This window comes from Marmota marmota, unplaced genomic scaffold (assembly GCF_001458135.2).
Source record: "Marmota marmota marmota unplaced genomic scaffold, marMar, whole genome shotgun sequence".
Taxonomy (NCBI): Eukaryota; Metazoa; Chordata; class Mammalia; order Rodentia; family Sciuridae; genus Marmota; species Marmota marmota.
Window position 1 is genome coordinate 20,679,890 of NW_026000016.1, and position 26,200 is coordinate 20,706,089.

The 26,200-nt window shown below is 35.3% G+C and overlaps 1 protein-coding gene and 1 pseudogene across 3 annotated transcripts in view; one reads left to right on the plus strand and one right to left on the minus strand.

Moving 5' to 3' along the window:
- Positions 1–26,200, minus strand: part of Smyd3 (SET and MYND domain containing 3) — a 712,936-nt gene that overhangs the window by 550,118 nt on the left and 136,618 nt on the right. The gene's annotated exons all lie outside the window — the stretch shown is intronic.
- Positions 17,633–20,045, plus strand: LOC125618466 (annotated as a pseudogene).

Below are 26,200 nucleotides of genomic sequence, written 5' to 3' on the forward strand. Positions count from 1 at the left end.
TGGTTCAGGATGTATGATAAATTAAGTTCTCTCTTTCAAGTATAGGTTGGGCCGTATTAGTTTCTCTAACAGCCTAAGCTATTGAAATGTAAAAAATAAAAACTGAAGGGAAATTAATTGTTCTTCCAGTATACAAATCAAGAAGTGTTATAGTTTGGATATGAGATGTCCCTCAAAAGCTCTGTGTTAATGCAGGAATATTCAGAAGTAAAATGATTATGAGAGCTGTAACCTAATCAATTGATCCTGGTTTGGATGAGGTGACGGGGTGGCAACTGTAGACAGGAAGGACATGGCTGGAGGAGGTGGGTTACTAGGGGTATGCCCTGGAATGGTGCATCTTCCATGCATCCCTTCCCCGACCCCCACCCCTTTCTGGCTGCCATGCACAGAGCACAGCTCCTCTGCCTCAATCTTCTGCCTCACCTTGAGCCCAGAACAACACAGTCAACCCATAATGGACTAAACCTCTAACACTTTTCGCCAAAATAAAGTTTTCCTCCTCCAAGTTGTTCTTGTAGGTATTTTCATCACAGCTACAAAAAAACCTGACCAGGGCTGGGGATGTGGCTCAAGCGGTAGCGCACTCGCCTGGCATGCATGTGGCCGGGGTTCCATCTTCAGCACCACATACAAACAAAGATGTTGTGTCCACCGAAAACTAAAAAATAAATATTAAAAATTCTCTCTCTCTCTCTCTCTCTCTCTCTCTCTCTCAAACACACACACACACACAAACCTGACCAACACAAAAAGCCAGATATAGGTACAAGGGGATCCACTGTCTCAGAAATTAAAAGGAATTAATAGGCTCCCAAATATAGGTACTATTTAAGAGACCATCTCTACCCTTCTTTGGGTGAGGAGATCCCACTGTTTTAGAAAATCTGTCCTAAAACAATATGGCCAGTTACTAGACAGAGGAAGAGAAGTTTCTCAGGTATAGAAAACAAAGAAATCCTAGTGACTGTCGAATCACTTTAATAAACACCCTATAAACTCCCCCCAAAAAAATTTAAAAACTTCATATTATATATGACACTATCATATATAAGATACTTATATACTTTCATATATAAGATACTTATATATGAAAGTGCTATGTCCTGATCCTCTAGAAGTTTCTCAATGTGTCTAGCACTTACTCCTTCATGACTGTTCTTTGTGAACATGGCTCATCCATGACCCTCTGGGCTAAGTGACAGGCTGTGATATCACAGGGCAGCACTACAACCCCCTGCCCTCTGAGGCACACTCATTCAGATGAAGTATAGTCTTATACAGTCAGAAACAAGCCGTGTATCTTTGCAGCCTCCCATTTTAGGGTTAAGATCCCAGCCTAACAGTCTTTTGCACACTGAATAAAATCTGAAGAACCAGAATTTAGCTTTTAGTTGATCAACATGATCTTCAGGAAGAAATCTGAACTGAGAAAAAGACTAGAGTACATTAAATAAAGCCTGCACTTACAATTTCTAAAGAGAGAGCACTGGTTTGAGAAGGTCTGATTTAGTACCACATGCCTTAAAAGAAGTTTCAAGGTTCTCTGAATAGAATTCCTTTAAAAATATTTTGACACAACTGAGATCTAAGATGCTTTTGAGGGGTGAAATACACTTGAGGAATATCAAATGCTACAATGGGTAAACCCTTAAGAATAAATCCTATAAAGAAAAAAATATCATTTTTAATGGAAAATGCCAAAAATAACTAAGCGGGTAAAGTCTACATATAATTTGTAAAACTGAGAGACCATAGAAATAATCTCTTTATAAAGTTTTATGGTTTTATATATCTTTGAAATATAATCCTGATTCATTAGAAATGTTAATATCATGTAGCCAAGTATTTGGCTGTTCCCCCACAGAAATTTCTGAAGGAAATAAAATAAGATTCCTCCATTAAAATCATGTTATTCTAGCAGGGTAGTGCAATTACTGTTACTCTAAACAAACAAAATATGCTGGAAAATGCTAACCATAAAACCTGCCTTTGGCATAAATATTCAAAGCAAAACAGTAAAGAGATATTTCATTTTTATTTCCTGATAGTAATTATATTGATTTGGGCCCCAAGGATTTTTTCAAAACTAGAGATTCACATCCATCATCCACCTAACTATGAAATGGTTTTTAATACAAGGCAACAGATACAGTCAAAATACTATAGATTTCATAACACAGTAAAATAGAATTGATTTAGATTCATTTTTCTATATTCCCTATCACTTTATTTTGCTTTTCTAACATTTAAAATAGAAAATATGAAAATGTAACTTGTTAATGTCTCAGGAAAAAAAGAACTTATGATTCATTTACTGGCACCATACCATCCTGGAAGAAACATGAACAACCTAAATCCATATTAGCACTGAGGGAAAAGCACAACAAAGCATTTGAAACAAGTTCGGACAGGCAGATTGTCTAGTTGGATATTTCCCTTTATAATGTCCTCAGTACCCTAAACTAAAGCTATTGTCACTGTGGAGAATGTGTAACCAATGAACACAAACTCTAGTTGTTAATTTGACACGTGTTCAGTGACTGGTCAATGTGGAACTAGCATGTAAGGTGCTGGATGAAAGACTGCAGAAAGAACAATACCATCGCTGCTTCCAGGTGGACACAATCAAAGGGGATGGATCAACACATGACCACTTGCAGAATGAGCTACAATCCAAAATTGTATTTTCAGTATAGATAACAAAGAACCCAAATTCTGATGAAGGAAAAGTCACTTTCTGGTGGACAGAGCGTAAAGAGCAGAGGATGGCAGGGGGAAAGAAAGTGAAATGCTTCAGTGGTTTAGATTTCAAAATCTGCAGTCCACGCCCACCACCTAGCAGTCCAATCTTGTAACATCACTAAGCCTCAGCTTCCTCCACTGTGGAGTGGGAATACATGACTACTCATCAAACTGCCACACAGACCATATGATCATCTCTATAAGTGGCTACTAACACAGTGCCAAGCAGAGCACCTAGCACAGAGGAGAGACTAAGGCTTCTGAGTATACAAAGTGCTCAAGATCATTTTGCCTATTTCTATTCCATATCAGAAAAAAAAAAAGTTTCTTGTATGCTTCTCCCATGTTGCTAAGACAGCAAAATCTATATATGCCACAAATCTAGTCACCTCTATTCATTCACACAGATGATACCTAGTATGGCTTTTTGAAATCCACACGTACCCACAGCACTTGGTTGTAATTTCAAATTTTGACTGTGCTTCACTGCTAAATCTACATTCACTGAAGTATCTAGTATTATTATTTTTAATATCATCAGAATGACTGCAAAGTCCAATTCAAAAAGCTTTAACTTTGAAGCAGCGAAAATGTTTTATTAAGCTTTCACTTATGGAAATTAAAATCACAGGAGACTGTTGAATCTTCAATAACATTAAAAGGCAATTTCAATTCCTGACATTCTGTTTGCTTTATGCAGGGTACTATCTATAAAGAGTTAAAGAACAAATTAACATTTTTACAAAAGCACAGATTTAAACTTTCCTCATTATATTAACAATATTCCACTATAAGGTTGTACAAAGTTGTAGGTCACTTTGATAGCTAATAATTAAAAATTGGTAACATAAGGGTATTAAAGTACATTTGGCTTATTTTTCAGGCAGAGCACACAAAAGAAGACTAAAAAAAGCTGTGGCCAAAATGAATTGCAAGAAGGATTTTTTTTCCTAGTGATACTACATGTGGTTCTAAAGAGACAACTTCTTCAACCTAATCTAGTAACACAACTGATAATCTTTTTTTTTTGTTTTTGTTTTTCTTCTCTCTCTCTCTCTCTTTTATTTTTTATTTTTTTGTTAGAGATGGAAAGCATGCCTTTATTTTATTTATTTTTATGTGGTGCAATTCACACATGCTAGGCAAGTGCTCTGCCACTGAGCTACAGCCCCAGTCCACAACTGATAATCCTAACTGATGTAGTACATTTCTTGAAATTTTCTTGAAATCTAAAATAAATAAAACATCAGGAAAAAGAAAAAAATTTGACCTTGCCCAAAGATTGAACTCAAAACATCATTTAAGTGTGTAAGTGTTCCTAGTACAAATATCATACAGCATAAATGTTGAAGTAAAAGTACCACAGGTAAAATTCAGAAGAGCATTTGATTAATATTTTCATCAATATACTATTATACTTAACCCTTCAAATTCACTGTCTGAAGCAAGCTGTGCATTTCAGAGGTCTGGAAGCATCTTATTCTGCCTGCTTTTAATATCTGCTCCTCTATGTCATAACTAAGTATATTACTTTATGTAACTTATTTTTTCCTTTGCTAGGCAAGTGCTCCACCACTGAACTACGTCCTCAGCCCAGTTTAACTTTTAACTATGAGCTACCTCAGGTCCTTCTGGAAGTAAACAAACATTAATGAAATCTCAAATAACTCACTCTTTTGGAGCATAAAATGACACTTAAAGAAAGACTACCATGCTGACCTAGCCCCCAAATAAATCTTAAAAAGAGGCAGGCTGGGGTAAAGGTCAGTGGTAGAATACTTGTCTAGCATCTGTGGAGCCCTAGGTTTGATTATTAGCTGTGAGAGAGAGAGAGAGAAATTTTTTTAAAAAGGCCTTAAGAGGCATGGAATTAAATATACCTGCTAATGTGTTATAATGAATTCTTAATGATTCTTATAAAAAGATACATCCTCTGCTGATACAAATTAAGAGAGCTAGCAGGGGCATATACAAGGGGGTTTTGTTAAGGCCTGTTTTGTCATCCTATAGTGAGCATGTAATATGGTCAATAGAAGGATGTCACTGGCCCCAAAATATCACGTTCACAATCTACTTATCAACACTTGGGTTTGAAAATATCTTGTTATGAAATGTAGACATCCTTCCAAAAGGCTATGATTACAAGTCATTTGCAACTTAGTTTGAATTACTTTAATCAGATAATCATATTGCTTTTCCCCATGTAGGTGAGATTTTAGAAATAGAAATTTTGTTTAGAGGAGGCACAGAACGGGAAAGATGTACAGATGGCCTTAGGCCTTAGCCTAAGCAACTCCATTTTAAAAACTCCACTTTGAAACCTGCAGTCTCACCAGGCACACCTACGGAGTCCTCCAATATGATCATCAGGCACATCTCTGACATAAACAAGTCACTTCTCCCCACCCTGACAAGCTCAGAGTGCAGTCTCTGTCATGTTGTCCTCACCCTGATAAGGGAGAGAGGCAAGAAAAGCAGGGTGGGGACACCAGACCAGATGCTTTAACCCCAGGGCAAATGATGTCACTGAGAAATCTGGGAGCAGCTGATAGAGATTGAAATGGTGCTCAGAAGCCCCAATTTTTAGTATAAATGATGGAGAAAATGAACAGACATTCAGCCAGCTGAAACTGATGAGGACCTGGACTGACATCCCAACTCTTCTCATTGTTTGCCTGATCCTCTGCATCTTCCTCACTACTCTCAAACTCTACAGCCACATCTTGAACCTGGTGAGAACAGTAACAGCCTGTGAGCTCCACCCCAGGAGAAGCCTACCTTGGTTCCTGACCTGATCACCATGGTCTGAGTGTGCATCTGCTGGATTTAAAGTCTAAGGCTTCAGACTTCTGATCTGACACTTGAGCTTAGCGTGCAGAAGGAATGTCTGTCATGGACCTGTCATGATTAAGTGTGTTTGCAGTGCTTAGTACCTCTAGAATTGTTTGCTGTGAATTGATTATGTCTATTGCAGTGCCTAGCATTAAGAATTGTCATTTTCTTGATTAAGAACCTATAGAGTGAAATTGTATAGAGTGATTTGAATGAATAAAGCACTGAAAAGGGCAGAAGCGTGTGGACAATTCTTTATTTCTCCTCCTTGACTAAATAAGTCACACCTTTTACCCATCACGACAGGGAATAGCAGGGTTGAACATTTTTTTTAAACTACAAAGAAGAAAATATGAAGACGCATGGAAGAAATTTTCAATTTCCCTAAGATTTGGAATCAGGCTTAACATGTTCTGAAGTATGGAACACAGAAGCTAAAATGCAAAAAAACATTCTAGAAGAACTGTACTTAAACCCTGGCTGTTTCATTTATTGCTCTGTAACTTCAGGCAATAAATAATTTCCCTATCCCTAAATTTATTCTAATATTAAAAATACAAGCAAAAGCTACCTAAAATATTGAAAAATATTTTTTCACATTATACACACTTTGTAAAATTAAGTTTTTTCAAAGTATGGAAAAATACTGAAAAGAAATATACTAATTTTTTCCTTGAGTATATGAATTGTGGTGATTTCACCTCTTTTTTCCATTTTCCAATATTTATAAGATCAGTTAACTTCTATAATAAAATTAACATAAAAATTATAGAAAAGCTGAGCGTGGTGGCACATGCCTATAATCCTAGCAGCTTGGGAGGTTGAGACAAGTAGATCACAAGTTCAAAGCCAGCCTCAGAAAAAGCGAGGTGCTAAGCAACTCAGTGAGACCCTGTCTCTAAATAAAGTACAAAATAGGGCTGGGAATGTGGCTCAGTGGTACAGTGGACCTGAGTTCAATCCCCAGTATAAAAAAAAAAAAAAAAGTATACACACACACACACATACACACACATATAGAAATGTATTATTTAACAATCTTAAATTGGTTTTGGTCTAGACAGGACACAAAAGGAAAGAGACAGGAAATCAACTTTAATTTCAATATATTCCAATATCTGGAATTGTAAATATAAATACATATTCTGTATAATCAAAAATTAAAACTATATTAATTGAATTCATTTCTAAATGAAATTTGATGCAAATGGTTTTATGAAATAAAGCATTTCTTAGTTACTGATAACATGAGCAGCCAACAACTTAAAATAATGAAATCAGCACCATCATACTACATACAAATGATTAATATATTTCTGGATGTAATGTCCTGCACAATAAGAAAAGCAACCATTTCAGCAAAATAATCAACATTAAAAGGAAGAAAATTTTTGCTTAACAGAACTTGGGTTATTTAGATTCTTTCTGAACAGACGTTTCTATTCCATCTAATGTTTCTTTCAAAAATTTAGACACGGGGCTAGGGTGTGGTTCAGTGGTAGAGTGTGAGTTTAGCATGTGTGAGGTCCTGGGTTCAATCCCCAGCATCAAATAAATAAATAAATAAATATTAAAATCTAGGCACAGAGGGAGAACTCTTTTAACAAGTGATAATACAACCTAAGTGAAAGGCTAGCCTATAAAAATGACCCCACCATTTATTCACTGATTTATTCTTTTAACAAAAATATACTAGACTCCTTCCAAATGCCAAGCACTTGATTAGGCATATGGCAGGAAGTGTTCATTGTTTACCCAACAACACCCCACTCCTCCCCAGTAAGAGAGTGAGTTGTTGAAACAAAGCTCTTTATTTCAGAGAGAGTAGGGTGCCAGAATTAGGGGAATAAACCATAACTGGCTTGAACAACAAAAAGTATCTCCTTGTCCCTTGGTTACTGGCTGCAAGGTGCTCCAGTTCTAGCTGATGACTTGTAAAGTATATATTATCATCTCATTATTCACAGACTCCATATTTGCAAATTTACCTACTGCTATAGTTTGGATCTTGAAAGCTCCCCCTCAGGTCCATGTGCTAAAGGATTGGTCCTGAGTGTGGTGCTACTGGGAAGCAGTAGAATCTTAAGACCTACCCAGGGGGAGGTCTTGAGGTCACTGGGGCATGCCCTTGAAGGGAATTGTGAGATCCCTGTTTCTGGCTTCTCTCCTTTACTTCCTGGCTGATGATATGAAGAGTTTTGCTCCACCACATACTCTGCCATTGCCCAAAGCAATGAGATCAATCAATTATGGAGCGGAACCCCCAAAACTGTGAGCCAAAACAAACCTTCTCTCTTCACAAGTTAATTATCTCAGGTATTTCATTTTAGTGATAGAGAGCAGACCAACTCACCTACTTATTCAATTTCATTTGTAACCCCCAAATCAATAATTTTATTTATATCCCAAGAGTAGTCAGCACTTTTGCAGTCAGTCCTGGGCATGCATAGAAAGGCAAAAAATTTGAATCACCTGATGCAAACATTCCCTTCTGAGATCAAACAAGGTGACACTGTCTGATTGTCTCAGCTTTCATACTGTAAAAACTCCTTTCCACATTTCTCTGAGTGCCACATTTTACTCACTTTGGGGGATTCTGTTGCTTAATTCTGTGCTTATAGCCCCTAAGCACAGTGCCATGGTGGTGTTTAGGGTTCCAAAGCATGAGAAGGTTGTGATGTACCTTACAGAGGAAATACAGGGATTAAAAAAGCTTCATTCAGCCATGAGTTATAGTGCTGTCTGCCATGATTTCAGCGTTAATGAGTCAACAATACAAGGTGTCTTTACAAAGAAACACACATAAAACAGGTTACATATTGATCAGTTCACAAATGTGTTCTAAGAGGCTCACAGGAACTTAAACGAGTATATCTCCTAGGAGCAATGGTTTGGTATTAACTAATTCAGTTTTTGAGATGACTTTATAAAATATAACTACTGAGAATAATCAGATTCAACTATATTTCTAGCAAGAGATTTCTGATTCATTTCAACTTTCTCAGCACAGACAGCATGAGAATAAATGTCACCAGACAGAAAGGCTCTGTTACCTTAAATTGCCAGTCTCTAATTTTTGAAAAAGAAAAAAAAGCATTAAGTATTTATTTAAGCCACTACAGTGGTAGTATATATACAAAGATGTAACTAAATGGTGCTCCCTCCATTTCAGCAAATAATATATACTACTGAAATAACACACGGAAGATGTTCTACTCTAGAATATCCAGGCATATGTATGCTGCTTATTATAAGTATGTTCTAGTCAAATACAGCAGTATATTAGCCTCACTTTTATTTCTGGCTTTTAAGGTTAATAGATTTGCAATAATAGGAAATGACTAAAATATAATCCTTAATAAAGTTTCCACTTAATTTTATTATGTACTTTTAAACACAAATATGCTTACATTGTAAAAAAAATCCATTTGAAATGTGATAATGTCTGACAAACATATTGCCTGATTCAGATACAAATATTTACTCACACATTTATTTTAATTTTAAAATACATTTTAATGTTAATTTAAATCACAACTTATCATCCCATATTGACAGAACTGATCCCACGTCCATATTGATAGACATTAGGATTGATTACTATTTTAGTTCTTATTAAGCAATACTACAATGACATATACTTGCATTGTACACAAACAAATGTTTTCCAAAATCTTTTGGTCTCAGTCCAAACTTAAAAATTACTGAAGGATTCCAAAGAGGTTTTATTTAGGTTATACTAACTGACATTTAATGTGTTATACTAACTGACATTTAATGTGTTAGAGAGTAAAATGAAGAAACCTCAAAAATACTTAATTCATTTAAAATAATAATCTCACTACATGTTGGCATAAATATTTTTATGAATGCATTTTCCAAAACAAAAGTTAGTGTATTGAGAGGCAATGCTTTATATTTTTGCAAATCTCTTTAAGCCTGGCTTAATAGAAGACAGATAAATTCTCATTGAGGATTCTGTGTTAAATCTGTTGCATTGAAGCTTTGTGGAAAACTCCACAATATACTCATGAGAAAATGAGAGTGAAAAAGGACAAAGAATACCAAACCAGTTTAGGAAAATAGTTCTCACAAGATCCCAGGAAAGACCTCAGGGACATCCAGAGGTCACTGGGCCCCACTTTAACTCCGGTGCTTTAGAGTATGTATTCCTAAGAAGCAAAATCACTGTGTTGTAGAGAGGCACAGTTGAACAATTTTGTGTACTGACAAATGGTCCTCCAAAGTGGTTTTAGGAATTTATACTCCGTAGCATATAATGAGGGCTGCCTTAAACCCATATCTTATCAACTCTTGACACTGTCAGTCATTCTATTTACTGCCAGTCTGAGGATGTGAAATGTTATCTCACTGCATACTCATTGGGCATTCCCCTGAGAGGTAGCCAGAGTTGGAGCATCTTTTCTTGTTCATTCAACACTCATGATTTCTCTTATGTGAAGTGCCTGTTAATATCATTTGTCCTTTATCTATTGAGTTTTCTCACCAAGTTGAATTCCTTCTTGAGGAAATGCTTTGTAAATTAATTTCTCTCAGACCATATCTGTATTTATTCCTCAACTAGTCAGTCCAAGAGAATATAATACAGTAGTTAAATCATTGATATATAGCCAAATGGGCTGGAATTGATTTTCTGTTTGCCACTTAGTAGCTATAAGATACTAAGCAATTTAAATTCTCTAAACCACTGAAATGAAACAAGAATAAATAACAGTATAGGTCAAGTATCTCTTATTCAAAAATCCAAATTCTGAAATGCTCCAAAATCTGAAACTTTTTGAGGCCAACAAGTTGCTCAGAATGGTTGAGATTTTGGATTTACAGATTAGGGATGCTCAACTGATAAAATTTATGCAAATATTAGAAAAACAGAAAAACTCTGAAATCTGAAACATTTCTAGTCTTGAGGATTTCAGATAACGGATAATCAATCTGAACTTTGTAACTTACATTGCTGTAATGAGAATTAAATAAAATATTAAAAACATCATTCTTGGTTCACAGAAAGCAATCAGTAAATATTACTCACATCTTTATTATTTTTTAATTAAGATAGTTTTACAACAAACTCTCAAAGAAAGCTTCTAGATATTATTTGAATCATCTCTGTATTGGGTAGAAATATACTGAAATTCTAGAAATTTAAAATTTTATATTGTTTATAACCCTTGGAATATTTTTCCCAGTTATTGTCTGGCCCTTCATATACCTAAGCCCTTTATACACATTAATATGAAAAATTACTGAATCAAAGTTCAATAATAATATAAGTGGAAGTTGTTTACTGAAATAGTAATGATATATAACTTATTATTAATTATTTCTTAATCTGAGAGAAATAACAATGAAACTAGTGTTTGAAGGAAATTCATTCATTGTACAAGTTTTGTTTTTTTCTTTTCCTCCCCTTTGGAAGGATGGGATACTGGGGATTGAACACAAGAGCTCTCTACCACTGAGCTACATCTCTGGTCATTTTTATTTTTTATTTTGAGATAGGGATTCACTGAGTTGCTGAGTTTAGCCTTGAATTTAGGATCCTCCTACCTCAACTTCCTGAGTCACTGGGATAACAGGCATATGCCACCATGCCTGGTTAGTAGTACAAATTTTCAAAAATCAACATCCCCACCTAGTTAGAAAAATTTTATACATTTTTCTCTTATCTCAAAAAAATTCAGAAATAATATAATAGCATAAGTATTTTTATTCTTCTACCTAAACCATAGAGAAGGCTAAGAAAATCTTAATGCATCAACTTTCTGCTTTCCTCTACCCATTAGACTAGCATGAAAAGCATTTCAACACAGAAAGGAAAAAACAGACTAGTATGAAATGCATTTCAACACAGTAAGTTAGCTTACTCTTTTCAAGTAAACTAATTCATTTCATTAAAAAGCAATTTCCTGTCTTATAGCTCATTTATAAAAATCCTCAGAAGATGGAAATTTGTAACTGATCAACCTTGACTAAATGAAAGAATCCTAAAAGCAATAAATTAAATTTTCCCCAGAGAAAATGAGAAGGAAAACAAATATTTTAAATGTCATTACTTAAAAATTATATGATAATTTAAATGGCAAATTCCAATTGTGTTTTAAAGATCTGCTTGTGACTTTCACACCCTTCCCATTGTTGCTCTTTGTTTACTGGGCCCATTAATATCATTAGAATCTTTTTGCACCATGGTCCGTGGTAGGTTCAGGGGATACAGGGACCATTAAAACATAATTCTTATTTCCAAGGATTGTTGAAGGGCTGGAGATGAACTTCAGTGGTGGAGGGCCTGCCTAGCATGCACAAGCTCTGGTTTCTATCTTAAGCAACAACAATAAAAGGTGCTGATGCTACAACAATAACAGAACAGCAGGAACAGCAATGATGATCACTAAGCACCTGTGATGTGGTATCAGACACTGGGCTAGACACTTTTAACAGTAGTTGTTGTACAACAGGAGGAAGTTTGATACTGAGATATTAGAAATGATAGTTATTGGCAGTCATAAGTTCTAGGGTATGCCACTGGGAAAAGGGAGCAAAGAAAAGATAAAGGCAAAGATAATTAAAAGTGGGGACAGAGAGGCCAAGTAGTAGGTGGATGTTCAATTCACTCAGAATGATGCCAGGAGTAATGATGATGGAAGAAAGAGTGCCACGAAGATTAAGGAATACCTGGAGGTGAGGTGATGAGATATAGAGTGGCAAATGCTTCCAAGAAGCAGGCACTTTATTTTTAGACCTTGATGCAATTGGGATATGAGAAAGAAGCATGAAGACTTTAGAGCAACAAGATGAAGAGAACATTCCCAGAAGACCTTGAGGATTCAGTTTTTCCTGATAACAGCATGTTTCAGAAAGAAGAAGAAAGGATGGGTGGAAGAAGGGAGGGAGTTGAGAAAGTGAGTCAGAATGGAGGAGAAAGAGTCACATGGGACTAAGATTCTAATAATGATGGATAACTTTGGATGTTACCTGATTCTGGAGAAATGAGCAATCTATTTGTGCTCATGAAACACCCTTAATGCAAATGATAGGTGCTATACTGAAAATATATGGCAATTCAAGAGTAGAAACAGCTACCAGAAATCAATTCATCTTAACTTATATCAAAAGAATAGATAAGAATCTGCTAAGTAAATAAGGTTAAGAGGAGAAGATAGCATTCCAGATAATAGAACAAGCATTTAAAATGTACAGAAGCTGGGCCAGATACTTTGGCCCACACCTGCAGTCCCAGCACTTGAAAGGGTCAGGTAAGAGGATCACTTGATCCCAGAAGTTTAAGGCCAAAATAATTTATACATGAAGTTCATAATAGCTTTATTCATAATAGTCAAGATGCTGAAACAACCAAGTATCCACCAATTGATAAAGGAATGGGAGTGATATGATTTAGCCATACAATGGCCTATTACTCAGCCATAAAAGGAATGAAGTACTGTTACATGCTACACAATGGATGAACATTGAAAGTTTCATGCTAAGTGAAATTCAATCACAAAAGTTCACATATTATATAATTCCATTGAAATGAAATATCCATAATATACAAATCCATAGAGAATATATATATTAGTAGTTTCTAGGGCTAGAGTGTAGAACATTTGAGGGAAAATGGAAATTGCTTATAATGTATTCAGAATTTCTTTGGAGAATGGTAAAAATGTTCTCAAATAGTTACAATGGCTGAGTGTGGTGGTGCACACCTGTAATCCTAGCAACTTGGGAAGCCAAGGCATGAGGATTGCAAGTTCAAAGCCAGCCCCAGCAACTTAGCAAGGCCCCAAGCAGTTTAGTGAGGCTGTTTCTCAAAATAAAAAATGAATAAAGGGCTAAGGATGTGGCTCAGTGGTAAAGTGCCTCTGGGTTTAATCCATAGTACTCCCCCCTCAACAGCACCCGCCAACCCAAGCAAAAACAAAAAAAGAAAACATGGTTGCAATGATGGTTCCTCAATTCTCTGAATGTATTAAAAACTACTGAATTGTACTTTTTGTTTTGGTTGTTCTTTTTTTTTTTTTTTTTTTTTTTTTTTTTNTCAGTAGAAAACACAGTATGTATATATATATATATATATATATATATATATATATATATATATATATGCAAAAGGGGAGACAATTAAATACTCCATTATTTTAACAACCGTAGATGATAAAACTATACACACACACACACACACATATATATATATATATTTTTTAAAAAAAAGAAATGGAATCCAGAGCCTAGTACATGGTAGACAAGCACTCTACCACTGAGCTACATCCTCACTCAGCCCATGAATTGCACACTTTAAATGGGTAAATTGTAGTGCTTGTGAATTCCATCTCAAGCAGTACACAAAAAAACAAAAAAAGAGACAACAGTATTAGGTAGATTTCTCTAATTAATTCAGCTTTATTCTAATGTCTGAGGAGGAGAACGTTCAAAAGCCAAAAAAAACTATATTCATCCTCAGGTAAAACAGACCTTTGCTGCCTTCACAAAGGGACAACAACAGAACGCCACACAATGGCTGAATCCCATCTCAACAGATTCTAAGCAGCCTCACTCCAGGCCTCTCCTCCTCTCCTGGCAATGGAGGTCAGTCTTCCCTTCACAATACTCTCCACCTTCTGCCTCCACAGTCACTAGAAAAGGAGTATTCATTTATGTCAGCAATGAAGAATAGTCAGAAAACAAACTGTACTTTAGGGAGTCGCAAGAAATCCTCTGAAACATAGTAAGATCTCTTAGTTTTGTGTTAGAGATGAAAACATTTAGAAGAGTTAGTGAACCCAAAGAATGTATGTATGCAAAAGGGGAGACAATTAAATATTCCATTATTTTAACAATTGTAGATGATAAAACAAACATAGAATGGAACTAAAGTAACTAAAACACTGGTAACAGAGTAGGAAAGAGAGAAAATTTATAAATATTTCTGTGTAAAGTATCATACACAAACTGTAATCAAGTTGAAACAGAAGATATGAAAATGTTCTTATACCATCAGGAAGACCATGAACTCAGACTGGTTGATCAATAGCCATATCTAAAATGGAATTATAGGCAATTACTATGGATATGAAGCAGTTTTGGTTTAAAAATATATTATCCACAATATATAAGTGACAAATCTTAACATATTACATATGACATAAAATAAAAACTGTCATGGGGCTGGGATTGTGGCTCAGTAGTAGAGAGCTCGCCTAGCACAGGCGAAACCCAGGTTCGATCCTCAGCACCACATAAAAATAAAAAGGCATTGTATTATGTCCATCTACACCTAAAAAAAAAAATAAATATTTTTTAAAAAACCTGTCATGATACTACTTTATTAAAGATGGTCAAAATATCAAGATGCTTTATCCCTGCTCTATAAAATTTAGGTTAGAATATACTCACACTCTCACACACACATATATACAATATTATATTACATCAAAATGAGCAAAAATAAATTAATCCAAAGAAGTAGAGGATTACAATCAATCTAAATACTAAAAAATTAAAAATTGAGAGTCATCATTTTATATAAATTTATTTTTTATAGATCTAATTTATTTCACCAATATGAAACTTCAAATTTAAAGTATCTAAGGTTTTAGTAAAGGTGATAGAGGGTGATATTAGTAGTTCCACCCCCTTATCCTCAAGGGATATGTTCTAAGACCTCAGTGGATGCCTGAAATCATAGATAATTATACACCCAAAACATACACTGTTTTCTCCTTTACATGAACACCTAGGATACAATTTAATTCCTAAATCAGGTACAATAAAAGAATAATGATAAATAGAACAATTTAATAATATTTTACAATAAAACTTATTTAAATATGGACTTTCTGTCAAAATATTGGACAGAATTTTGTTTTCTTTTCTTGTAATGTATCACTTGAAGCCATTTTGGTATATCCAAATTGCCAGCATCACTACTCTTGCACTTTGGGATAATTGTTATGATTTAGATATAAATTTATCTCTCAAATGTTCATGTGTAGGATAATACAAGAAAGTTTAGAGGTGAAATTACTTTGTTATGACAGCCTTTACCTTATCAGTGTATTAATCCACTTAAATGAATTAACTGGGTGGTAACTGCAGGCAGGTAGAATATGGCTGAGGAGGAGGTGGGTCACTGGGGACATGCCTTTGAGGGCTGTATTTTGTAAAGTTTGCCATGTCCTGAGCTGTTTTTCTTCTCCACACCCTCCCACCATAAAAATGTTCTGCCTCACCGCAAGCACAGAGCAATAGAGCTGGCTTTCTATGAACTGACACCTCTGAAACCATGAGCAACAAATAAACTTTTCTGCTCTAAAATTGTTCTTGTTAGGTCTCTTGGTGAAAAAGCTGACTCAAAGTAGTCATGAAGCAAAATAAGGGTTACTTGACCACAAGCACTGTGATACCATAATAGTGAATCTGATAACCAAGATGGCCTCTAAGTGACTAATGGGTGGATAGCATAAACAGCTTGGATACATTAGACAAAAGGATGATTCACATCCCAGGTGAGACAGAGCAGGATGGGAAAGGCTTAAGCATGCCACTCAGAATAGTATGTAATTTAAAATGTTAATTGTTTATTACTAGAATTTCCTGTTAATATTTTCAAACCATGTTTAACTATAACTGAAAACTGCAGAAAGCAAAACCACAGATTAAGGGTAAACTCCTTTATAGCCTAGGAATAGTGGCATTTAAAAATATCTAGGTTAAAAGATTACAGGTACAAAGGTACTATCAGTTACCCAAGAAAGAATCCTGACTGAGGGGGAAAAAAGCGAGAATGAAGGCCAAAGTGTGCTACAGAGTCATGAAAATAGTGCTGTTGGGACTATAGATAGAGTATCAAATATTTACTATTTTCTTAATAACTTATAACTCCTAAAAATTTCAAACTGTTTTTTAAGGTCACATCTCCTGTCCCTCAGTGAAGCAATTTTATATCAAAGTTTCAAGTAAAAAGAAAAATGCTTTTAAAATGTATTTTACAGTGAAATTTTCAAAGTACCTCAGTCTTTCCCAGAAGACTGCTGCCATAAGATCTTGCATTGTTTAATATTTAAGTTTATTGATAAACTAAAGTAAGTCACAGAGGAGTCCTCCCTCAGAGGACACTATTTCACTGAGTTATGTTTAGTGACTTACTATTCATTACTTCACTACCTCTAAGTATGGACCCATTTCTTTTTTTTTTTTTTTCAATTGCTATATGGCCAAGCAATTAACAGGTGCTCTATAAATATTCGGTAAATGGATAAATAATTCCGACAACTCAGTCTTTCTTTATAAGAAAGCCCATGTAGCTTTACATAATGAACTGCCATTCACATAGTCAACCCTCTTTCCTCATTGAGTACCTTGCCAATACCTTACACCAGTCACAGGAAAAAATGACTGTAGATGCAACAGCAAAACTCGAAGCTCAAATCTCAGCTGAATAAAATAGCAATACGGAAAGTTATTTTCAGTTCCTCAAAGTACACAACAGGTATATAAGAGATCATCACTCAGTCCAATCCCAGAAAGACCCCTACACACAATCCCAGTCATTAGTCTTCTCATTCCACTCATCTTTCCTCTGGCCCTTGTGCGTGTGTATTCCTGTCTGGTTAATCTATCAAAGTTAAGAAAATCCTGCTTCTTTTCCTAGGCCAGAGGAAATTTCAACACCTCTTCTTCTCTTGCCCTGTCACATGTTACAAGCTTGCTACCTTTACTCTCGTGTTGGTATCTACAAAACATAAAAAGGAAAGCAAAAGACATAGCAGAAAAATCCATGGTCCAGGGAAAGATAAAAGCATTAAACAAAGTTAAATGATCTGGAATTGCGGGTAGGACTGATGTTGGAAAGTAAACATGTGGCAGTGCCTGCAGGCATTCAATAGGATAACCCGATAAAGAAGGTGATGTCAAAAAGAGATGAATGGAAAGCATACGATGTGCTTTCACTATATAGGTATCTCAAATAATGCATTTTCTTCTGGGTAAAATAGAAAATAAAATATATCTATTTGGACCAATATTATACTATGGATCCCTGAAAGATAATAATCTTCCAGATGTCTTTTTTCTCTCAGGCTAGATAATGTGTGTTTTCATCTTTCTCTCAGGTCAGGTCTCATAACCTTCCAAGTTCATGCCATATATAAGTTGAGAAATGAATTTAGAAAAATGAATCCCTGTAATGTTCTAGGCAAATATAACCATTACAGAAAGAAAATAAAACTGAAGAACAAAATAATACTACACTTAATGTAGCCTTTTACATGTGTGTGTGTGTGTGTGTGTATGTGTATATCAATAAAAACAATCACCAATTTCTGTCATTAAGAAACCATGGTGGAGCTGGGATTGTGGCTCAGCTGTAGAGTGCTTGCCTAGCATATGCGAGGAGCTGGGTTCGATCCTCAGCACCACATAAAAATAAATTAGCAAATAAATAAAATAAAGGTAAAAAAAGAAACCATGGTTTAGAAAATAAATTAAAATTTAAAACATGTTTTAAAAGTTCAGTAATAGAAGACTAAATCAGGTAACTGATATTCCCAGGTATTAGCTGTTAAAAGGTATTATTTGTAGTAACTATATAAAGCTCATTTTCTTTCCCACCAAAGAAATAATTCAGTTGTGGGACATTATACACTTTTGCCCATGACACAGGATGATTAAAACCTGATGAAATTTCTAATAAAAAATATTTAATTTACTCATTTAAAAAAGTAAATAAGATTCTGCAGGGCAAAGCTTAGGTATTTTCTGTCTTGGCATTTTATTAGATAAAATCTTACAAGGCTAGGTTTCTTTTGTGTGCTCAAATATTGAAAATTTATCCTTTCTCTTCAAAAATGCCTTTCAAAATGAATTTAAGAGGTTAATTATTTAAATTCTGTGTATAAACACAATACCTAAAGTTTACAAAATGATCACAGTAAACAAGAACCAAAAAAACATTTGAGGCAGAGAACCACAGTTTACAAATTCCTTGAATGTTTCCATTTATTCTTATTATTTAAAACTCACCGGGTACTATAAGCCTTAAAGCATTTTATTTTTTAAAGAAGTATTTGATAAATATTAAGAGGTTAATGCCTTACTGGAATTGTTTTCATTTCAAATTTTTGTATATTGAATTAAGTCATGTTCCTTGGAAAGAACGGAGCTAGCCTCAATACTTAAATACTGGAAATGTTTTCCTTAATGGAAAAGAAAAAGAACAACCTGAGTAAAAAGATTAAATAGAGAACTCTGCACAAACAACAAGCCCCTCCTAACAGAATACAGTATTGTCCTTAAAAAGAAATGAAATAAGACATGGACCAGTAGATAAAAGACTTTGAGTAGAACTGTGCTTCCCAAATTACTTGAGAAACTTATTAAAAACACAGATTCTAATTCAGTAGATCTAGAGTGGGGCTTTTCTGTATTTCAAATAAGTTTCCTGGTGATACTGATGCCTCTTGTCCATGGATCACATTTTGCAAAGCAAGGCAGAAGAATATGTGCATCTTTTCGAGGGGTACTAAAGTCCAGTGCCTAAAGACTACCAGTTAGGTTTATGAGCTTGCTGCAAAAAAGAAAAGTGCGCACCATGGGAAACTGGGCATTTCCATAAGAGAGAGTGAACTTGCCTTTGGGCTTGTGCACGTGCTATGTTATAAGACGGGTAAAGAAAATGGAAGTACTGCCTTCAGCGCAGAGATAGCATTTGTCTGGATGCATAATGGGCATCTTTTTCCAAGGCAGGGTGCCAACCCAGTCCCCCAGCGATGTCCATGGCCTTAGTACCTAACTGGATGAGGGGCAAGACAGAAGTCAATCAAGAGACTATCCAGCAGCTCCTGGAGGAGAATGACCAGCTGATCCGCTGTATCGAGGACTATCAGAACAAGGGTCAAGCAAACGTATGTCCAGTACCAGCATGTGTTACATAGAAATCTCATTTAGCTACCATCGCAGATGCCAGCCCTTCCAGTACTTCAAAAGCAATGGAATGATCTTTCAGTTGTAAGGAATAATTGAATGTAATCCATTTCCTATAAAATAGAGACAAGATCTTTACACCAACTCAACTGCTGAAAACATGAAATTTCTGTTGTTCTTTTTAAAATGTGGAAATGTGCAGAAAGCTACTAGCTTAATTATATTCTCAATGTAAATATTTATTTTAATAATTAACCAGATTCCCCAGAAAGTAGACCCCACGTGTCCTCTTCCCTGAAATGGGAGTATGTTTGGATAATAAAGACATCATGGGTATCTTTAAGACTACTCTTTAGTTTCAGCCAGAAGAGGAAACTGAGTAGGTGTTAGAGGATCAGCAGGAATTGCTGAGACTTCTGACTGAGCCTTTGCCAAATGGATACAGTATCTGTGGGCTCCCATCTAGTTTGTAAATGTGTTCCCCTTGAAGGCTTTTCTCTTCTTGGGTTACTTTTAAATAAAGCTTGCTTTTCCACAAAAGAACAATATGAAGGTAGAGATGTTTCCATGTAACAAGTGTTATATTTGGTTCTCTCAAAAATTGTAAGGACTTAATAACCATAAGGTATATAACAATACTACTGTTATGTGTTGTCAATAAAATTAATAGTGATTCTTCAGTTATTGTCTAGTATTATCTGATAATAAATGATGTGTAATTTTCTTTATCACAAAAAAATAAAAGAAAATGGAAGTTCTCTGGATTTATTGTCATTAAGAAACCAAAGATTATTTGTTAAATGGACATTTTAATCATTTTTATCTAGGAGGCAAAAGAAATAAAGAGGTGCTAGAGTTGATAAAGAAGCAATGATGGCACACCTTGCAGTTCCAGCTACTTGGAAGGTTGAGGCAGGAGGCTCCCTTGAATCTAAGGAGTTCAAAGCCAGCCTGAGTTCCAGAAATATAGTGGGACTACTATCTTAAAAAAAAAAAAAAAAAAAAAGCAAGGCAATTGTCATTCACTTGTATTCCTAAGCAGGCCACATAAGAGCTGAAACTGACCCAGGAACAACAAATACTGTCTCCTACCCCATGCTCACTACCAACAATAGGTTGAATTGGTGAAACAGTGGGAACACCTGACCACATTATTACAAAGGTCCCCATTCTCCTTCTGTATGATGCGAATACCATATACTCTAATGGTCTGGCATCAAAAAGACCAACCACTTTGTGGACAGACATGAAAGTAGAGCTGTACAATGAGAAGAGTCTTTCAGGTATGAACCAGAAAATTTATATCCTCTCAAGGCACTAACTATGCATGGATGATGGCATATGACTCTCAAGAACCCAGAAGGAAAGCAGAAGAGAGCAGAGCAAGTACACTGGCTTATACACAGCTACAAGCAGTGCTCAGAAGTGACCCATGAACCCTTTCAGCAATTAGAAGCAGCCTTTACATGAAAAGAATTCTTTGAACAAATATCCACATATACTGTAAACATTGTATAAGACAATCTGTTGCAACATATGGTATAGAGTACAAGCTTAACATTCAACAGTGAGAATCCTGGCTTCACATATACTGTCAGGATAATTTAGTTAACTTTTCTGGCCCCAGACTCCTTTTCTGGAATATGCAGGCAATATATCGAACTGCATTTTAAAGAGTAAAGGAAATAACATATGTAAAACATTTAATGCGTAAGTGGCCCCACAAATGGTCCTCTATAAATTTGAGACAACTCTTATTATTTTTCCAACATATTCTCAATAGCACTTAAAGTTAACATATTACTAAACCAGATCCAAAATGCCAGTTTAACATTTATTCATTTAACATATATGCTACTGTGGACCAGGCACTGTATTTAAAAAGAAATGCAATGTTTTAAAAGGTACCTGACTTCCTAGAGTTTACAGTCTATCATAAAGAAAAACAATCTGACAATTAAAAGTTTTGAATGTTACCAGAAGACAGAGCAGAGAGACTGAAGGAAAAGCAGAAGTGTGGGACAAGGAAGCCTCCATGGAGGAGGAAAAGACGAAGGAAAAGTCAGAGTTCTGGAGAGTTCTAGTCTGGCTGTGAAGAGGGCAATCATTCATTGCTATATGTGACAAGGGTAAAACTGGATAAAGTGATATTAAAAATAACATTTCAGAACACAGGAACAGAAACAGACAATAAATTGAATAGCATTTATTCTTGAAAATGAGTTAGAGGTTGAGATAAAAACAGTAGAAGTCTCTGCGCAGCCTTCTTGCCATGGGCTGCTTACAGCCTACACTGCCTCCATTTGGGATGTAAACTGCACTTTAACAAGTTTGGGGCTTAAAAGAGATAGACCTGATTTGGGGTGAGGAGCAATACTTAGGTCTTTTCCAGCTGAAATAGCAAATAGGTTGGAGACAAACAGTGAAAAACTGTCTTTTTTTTTTTTTCTTTTTCTTTTTTTTTTTTCTTTTGGTACTGGGGGTTGAATCCAGGGGCACTTTTTATTTTTTATTTTGAGTCAGGCACTTACTTAGTTGCTTCAGGCCTCACTAAATTGCCAAGGCAGGCCTCAAACTCCAGTCACTGGGATTACAGTCATGTACCAACACACCAAAAAAGAACAAATGGGGGGAAAAAAAAACCAGTATCTTTTCTACCCTAAGGTTACGGTTCAAGCTAGGGTAAGTAGCATATAAGCAAAAAATTAAATGAAAAGATACTAGAAATGAGACAATCACAGAAAGAGCCAAAATATTCTTGGCTAAAACAAATGAGAAGCTAGGTTCAGTGGTAGGTGACAATAGTCCTAGGTATTTGGGAAGTTGATATAAGAGGATCACATGAGCCCAGGAGGTAGAGGTCAGCCTGAGAAACAGAATGAGACCCTGTCTTTAAAAATAATATTGTCAAAATGGCCACACTACCAAAAATGCTATACAGATTTAATGTACTTCCTATTAAAATTCCAATGACATTCTTCATAGAAATAGAAAAAGCAGTCATAAAATTCATTTAGAAAAATGAGAGACCCAGAATAGCCAAAGTAATCCTTAGCAAGAAAAGTGAAGCAGGAGGCATCACAATACCAGACTTTAAATTATACTACAGAATTATAGTAACAAAAACAGCATAGTATTGGCACCAAAACAGGCATGAAGACCAATGGAATAGAAGACTCAAGAGGCAAACCAATGTGAATATAGTTGCCGCATACTAGAAAAGGGCATCAAAAATATATATTGGAGAAAAGATAGCCTCTTCAACAAACAGCACTGAGAAAACTGGAAATCCACAGGTAGCAGAATGAAATTTAATGCCTAACTCTTACCCTGCACAAGTCAACTCAAAGTGGATCAAAGACCTAGGCGTTGGACTGAAAACCCTGAACCTACAAGAAGAAAATGAAGGCCCAACAATCCAACATGTCAGCTTAGGAACTGACTTCCTCCACAAGACTCCTAAAGCACAAGAAGTAAACCACTCCTCCATATATACCCAAAAAGTTAAAATCAGCATACAAAAATTAATAAATGAGATAGTATCAAACTAAAAACATTCTGCACAGCAAAGGAAACAAATAATGTGAACAGAGAGCCTACATAATACAGAATATTTGCCACCTGTACCTCACATAAGGCATTAATTTCCAGGATATATAAAGAACTCAAAAAGCTTAACACACACACACACACACACACACACACACACAATAAACAAATAAATAAATAAATCGGCAAAGGAACTAAACATCTCAAAAGAAGAAACACAAGCAATCAACAAATATATGAAAAATGTTCAACATCTCTAGCAATTAGAGAAATGCAAATTAAAACTACACTGAGATTTCAGAATAGCAATTATCAAGAATACAAGGAAGCCAGGGGAGATAGCACACATCTGTAATCCCAGCGGCTCCAGAGGCTGAGGCAGGAAGATCATGAGTTCAAAGCTAGCCTCAGCAACTTAGCAACACACTAAGCAACTCAGTGAGACCCTGTATCCCAATAAAATATTTTAAAAAGGACTGGGGATATGGCTTAGTGATTGAGTGCTCCTGAATTCAATCCCTGGTACCAAAAAAAAAAAAAAAATACAAGGAACAATAAATGTTGGTGAGGATGTGGGGGGAAAGGTGCACTCTCATACATTGTTGGTGGAACTACAAGTTAGTGCAACTGCTCTGGAATGCAGTATGGAGATTCTTCAACAAACTACGAATGGAACCATCATTTGATCCAGTTATCCCACTCCTCCATATATATCCAAAGGAATTAAAATCAGCATACTACAGTGATGGAGCCTCATCAATGTTTATATTAGCACCATTCATAATAGTTAATCCATGGAACCCATCAACAAATGAATAGATAAAGAAATTGTGATTTATACACCCAATGGAATACTACTCACCCATAAAGAAGAAAGTAAATTTGCCAGTAAATAAATAAATCTGGAAACTATCATGCTAAGCGAAATGAGCCAATCCTCGCCCAAAAAAACAAAGGTCAGATGTTCTCTCTGATATGTGGATGGTAACCCACAACAAGGGACAGGGAAGAATAGAAGCTTAGGATTAGACAAAGGGGAATGAAAGAAAAGCAGGAGAGATAGAAACAGGAAAGAAAGTAGAAAAAAATCTACTATAACTTTCCTATGTACATATATGAATATATCACAATGAATTTCAATATCATGTACATCCATAAGACTGGGATGCTAATGAAAATAGGATATATTCCATGTTTGTACAAACATATTAAAATAGTTTCTACTGTCACGTATAATTAAAAAGAACAAATTAAAACACTGCAAAAAAAAAAAAAAAACCACAAAACAGAACTGAGAACATGTAAGTAAGCAGGAAACCCAAGAGAGCCTGACAATGTAAAATCCAAGTCTTGAGAACTGGCTTTAACTTTTAAAAGTGTTCTCTCACCCATACAGAGATCCACTGGCAGAGGGTGGAAGACTTAGGGTATCAAAGTACCCACACTCAAAACATTAGGTCATCACTTAGTGATACAGACTTAGAGGAGACACCTAAAAAGCCAATTTAAAAACCACAACAACAACAACAACAAAAGAGGTCTTTGGACATTAATGAACAAAAACCATATACCCCACCATCCTTCCCTGCCTAGAAAAGCATCTTCTGCATGACTCATCTCCTTGAATATGCATAACAGAGGCAGAGTATCCCAGGCCATGTTAGGTCCTAGAAAGAGAGAATTTCTACTTGAGAGGAAGTCAGGGATGCATGGTGCCTCCTTTTCACATGGGATTCCCTCCCCACACTTTGACTTTCACTCTAACTGCTCCAATTGCAATCATAGTTCAAGCAAGGCATCAAAGCAAAAACAACAACAAAAATAAATCACATAAAAATAAAACAAACAAAAATAAACCCAGGACTGCTAAAAATATATTATCAAAGTTGTCCACCTGCTATCCAAAATATTATGAAGCATAAAAAGAAACAAAATTATGATGTTTACATAGGAAAAAAGAAATAGTTAAGTACAAACTCTGGGAGACACAGATGTAGCAATAGAATAAATATTATAAATGATGATGTTTAAAGAATTCACAAAATATATTTGGGAAGCTAAAAGGAATTATGATGACAATTACTCAAAGGGAACCTCAAGAGAAAAAAAATACTATTTTTTTAAAATAAATTCTAGAATACAAAAGTACAATAACCAAAATGAAAAACTTATTACATAGGCTCAAAAATAGATTGAATAATAGAAGACAGAACTGCTAATTTGAGAACAGATGAAAATTATCTAATATTAGAAGCAGAGAAAGAGCTGGGGGCAGTGGCACATGCTTATAATCCCAGCAGCTCAAGAGGCTGAGGCAGGAAGATCATGAGTTCAAAGCCAGCCTCAGCAAAAGTGAGGCACTAAGCAATTCAGTGAGACCCTGTCTNAAGTTCAGCCGAGGCTGGGGATGTGGCTCAAGCGGTATAGCAAGCTCACCTGGCATGTGCCAGGTGCTGGTTTCAATCCTCAGCACCACATAAAAATAAAATAAAAGATGTTGTGTTCACCGAAAACTAAAATTCTCTCTCTCTTAAAAAAAAAAAAAGTTCAGCCAACATAAATATAATAAAAACTACAAATGTAAGACATATATGTAATTTTAATTTTTTGACTTATTTTTAAAGTTGTTTTGAAACATGAAAATTTAATATTTTATTTAAATCTAATATATGCAAAATATTATAAGAATAAAAATACATATTATTAATGAGATATTTGACATTCTGTAGTTCATACTAAATCTTCGAAACATGGTTTGTATTTCACTTTAGCAAAAATTAAATTACACTAGCCATATTTCAAGTGCATAACAGTTTCATATAGCTAGTGACTACTATATTGAGCAGTGTAGTTCTAGAGCAACCACTAAAAGAAATTTTTAAAAGATAACTAGAAAAAAACACAACAAATGAATTTAAATGATACAATCCAAACAACATTTGTTTAACACAAAAGGTAGTAACCGAGGAACAGAGGAAGGAAAAAAAGATAGAAATGAAACATAGAAAACAAAAAAGGTAGACATAAAACCAACCATATAAAAAATTATATTAAATGTGAGTGGACCAACCATTCAAAATCAAAAGGGATAAATTGTCAGACTGGATTTAAAAAGCAAGATCCAAGGGGGGAT